Source organism: Zalophus californianus, chromosome 10 (genome assembly GCF_009762305.2).
Source record: "Zalophus californianus isolate mZalCal1 chromosome 10, mZalCal1.pri.v2, whole genome shotgun sequence".
Classification (NCBI taxonomy): Eukaryota; Metazoa; Chordata; class Mammalia; order Carnivora; family Otariidae; genus Zalophus; species Zalophus californianus.
The window spans coordinates 18,057,692-18,061,335 of NC_045604.1; the positions used below are offsets into that span (position 1 = coordinate 18,057,692).

Here is a 3,644-nt window from a genome sequence, read left to right on the forward strand (position 1 = left end):
CTTTCTTTCTTTCTTTCCTTCTTTCTTTCTTTCTTTCTTTCTTTCTTCTTTCTTTCTTTTTTACTTAGTTGTGATAAACATCTCAGTAGAGCAGACACAAACATAAAGGGCAGGTGGCGGTGCTGTATGCAAGGGCATGCCTTGGCTGTCACTGCTTTGTAATTTGTTTTAAACCTCAAATGAACAGAACTGCCTCTGTCCCTCGGGTCCTCCAGAACCACTGGCTGCATAAGCTCAGTGACGTCTGGCTGGCTGGCATCTCCTAATGCCTCTGTGGCTGAGCTCACTATAGCAGTGATAGAGGACACTGAGCCATTTGCCATCCCAACGTTGCCAGACCATTGTCATCAACGGGCTGGTGAGAGGCTGACCCTGCCCATCAATATACCAGGTGAGGTGGATGGAGGAGATGCAAGCTGCATACATGAATCATGTAGATGTGTGGGTTCAGGATGGTGGTGTGAATGGGCTTGTTGCTTTGAGGTAGGAATTTCTCAAAGTAAGATTTATGGAAATCCATCCCCTCTGTGAGGTTATCTTAGGCCTGGGGCTAAAAAAAAAAGTAAGGCTTAAATCACAAATCTTCTTGTAGGCCTCAAGGACCCCATTGTTAATAACCTCAGTCCATTGTTCAATGATCTTAATGATCTCTTGTTTGTGTACTTTGATGTCCTCATCTTTCATGGTGGTGGTTCATCTCTCTATGGAGCTGCCCATACTAAACTGTATACACCATGGTGGTTTCTGGTCCTTGACACCACTGTCTGACTGCTTATTCAATATGTTTTTGGCAGATGAAAAACCCCTAGAGAAGAGCATAATCTTGAGCATGACATCTTTCAGTTTTCTCAAGACACTGAACTTGCACAAACACTTCATATTGTCTTGATGATGTATCATGGAGGCCACTGGGGAATTTTTGCAGACTGGTGGCTACTTGAGAGCCTGGTGAGGTGTGATGCATTTTGTGGGGTTTATGGCCTCTGGTTAACTATGTTCTTGCTTTAGGAGTCACTGTATCCCACTCTTATAATGGGAATCATAGGCCCCAGCCTTGATCTGCTGATATAGCTTGTGCTGATCTTCATCCAAGAAAGGAAGCTATCCCAACAGAAGGATATATCAGATGAATCCATAGGCCCAAATAGCCACAGGTTTTCCATAGGGATCTTTCCTCAAGGCCTCAGGGAACAAATAACTTGGTGTGCCATCAAAATTAAACCAAGTCTGCTGTTCTCATACTTCCATGGCTAGGCCAAAATCAGCCAGATTCATGTTGACAGTCTTGCATCTACTTGCCAGCAGAAAGTTCTCAGACTCCAGATCTTAGTGGACAATGTCATGCTGGTGGATGTGGTTGAAACTTTCCAGATTTTGATGTATACAGTTGTTAGCACCAACTTCACTGTAGTACTCTCTAGCCACAATCTCTTCAAAGAGCTCCTTGCCAGTAAGAAGGTCAAACATGAGGTTGTGAAACTTTTCTTCAGAAATACTGTCATGAAGGTGCATGATGTTTCAAAAGTCAGAATATTCAGACTTCACATTCTAGTTTCTGGTGATCCTGGGCAGATAAATTCTTGGTATTGATGATTTTTGCAGCATATTCTTGTATGGAGGAATCCTTCACACACCTGCAGACCACAGAGTAAACAACATTGCTGAGCTCCTTAAAGTGTTGGTAGTCATTGCTGAAGCGTGTTCAGTGGTGGTGGTGGCCATTTTGTCCAGCAAACAGACATGATGGTGTAGCCCACACTGGTGGGTCCGTGCAGTCACCACCACCCAGCCAAGGGAGCAAGAGGGAATGAGGCAAAGCCTTAAAAAGCTCAAATTTAATTGTATCAGACTTTGGAACAATGTGTTCCAGGACATAACTCATACGGACATATTCAACAATATTATCAGCTGACTTCTCATCAGATATAATGGAGCCGGAATATATAGTATTTTCAAAGGTTTCAAAGAATTAAAGCAAGAATTCTATATCTAACAAACCTATTTTTTTATTTTTATTTTTTTTAAAGATTTTTATTTATTTATTTGACAGAGAGAGAGATAGCGAGAGCAGGAACACACGCAGGGGGAGCGAGGGAGAGGGAGAAACAGGCTCCCCGCTGAGCAGAGAGCCCAATGTGGGGCTTAATCCCAGGACTCTGGGATCATGACCTGAGCTGAAGGCAGACACTTAACGACTGAGTCACCCAGGCGCCTCTAGCAAACATATTTAAAACAATAACAACAACAACAACAACAAATCTGATATATATTGTTTCTAACAGACCTTCACCAACAGGAAATACTAAAGGGAGTCCTTCAGGCTGAAATGAAAGGATACTGAACAGTAACTGGAAACCACATTATTAAGATAACTATGTAGGTAAAAATAAATCAGTATAGAAGTACTTTTGTAACACTTCTACTATCTGATTTAAGAGAAAACCATCTAAAGCAATAATTATAAAACAGTGTTGATGTATTTCTAATGGGTCAATTCATCATGAATTATATAAAAATTATAAACATATATATAAACACATATACATACGTGTAAAAAACGTTAGTCATAAAAGACCACATGTTCTATGATCCCATTCATTTAAAAAGTCCAGAGTAGGCAAATCATTCAGAGAGAAAGTAGATTAGTGATTTCCTAGGGTAGGTACCTACCTAGGGTAGGTACTTCCTAGGGTAGGTAGTTTGATAGGAACTGGGGAGTGACTTCTGGAAAAGCAAGATTTCTTTTTGGAGAGATAGAAATGTTCTAAAATCGATCGTGGTGGTAGTGTCACAACTCAATGAATATATTAAAAAGTTATATAACTTCAATGTTTGAGATGTATAGTATGTGCATTATATCCAAGTAAGGTTGTTTAAAAATTACCTTATATCTAGTATGACAAGATGTAAAGTTTGATTCCAACTCCCCTCTCCGCCCCACCAAGCTCTTTAGGCAACAAAATAGTTTATTGCTTTTAAAACACAGGCACAGGAAGATTTGCACTCTTTTCAGCATTGAAACGTTAAATTTCTGGATATGATTACTAGCACTGCTGTAGTCATTTAGTGACATATCCGAGAAAAACAAGTCAATACCGAGGACAAAAATTAGAGATTTAGAAAACACAAAGCAAAAATACATTGTTGCATCTCCTCAAGTAATTGTTTTTTTATGTAATATTTAACCCCTAAATACTGGGATGACCTCTTTCTTCCTTAATGTAATAAAAGGCAGCAGTCTCCTGAGCTGAGATCATCATTCAGACAGCTTCCTTACTGTTTTGCCTGCTTTGAAAATCAAACATCAGTGCATTCCTAGGAAGAACCAACCATGGGGTAGTTAATTCCACTTGTTTGATTTTACCTTAATACCTTGTTTCCTTTACATTCCTCATCGTTCAATAGGGTAACAACTTGAGGTAAAAGCCACTTAAGATGAGCCCAAGTTGTTTATCCCAGTCTTTGAACATGGTCTACATTTTGTGTTGACTTTGCCCAGGGCCTTTGATGATGTCATTAGTACGCTATGAGATCAGCGCATCCTAAAGGAAGAATGCATTTAGTAGTTCTAATCAGGGCTAATACTAATCATTACTGATTAGTCATTATGGTACAGATACTGATCAATTAACGTGAACATGTTC

The 3,644-nt window shown here is 39.8% G+C and overlaps 1 pseudogene; it reads right to left on the bottom strand.

The window, feature by feature from the left end:
• Nucleotides 1–234: 234 nt before the first annotated feature.
• Nucleotides 235–1,722, bottom strand: LOC113932638 (annotated as a pseudogene).
• Nucleotides 1,723–3,644: the final 1,922 nt, after the last annotated feature.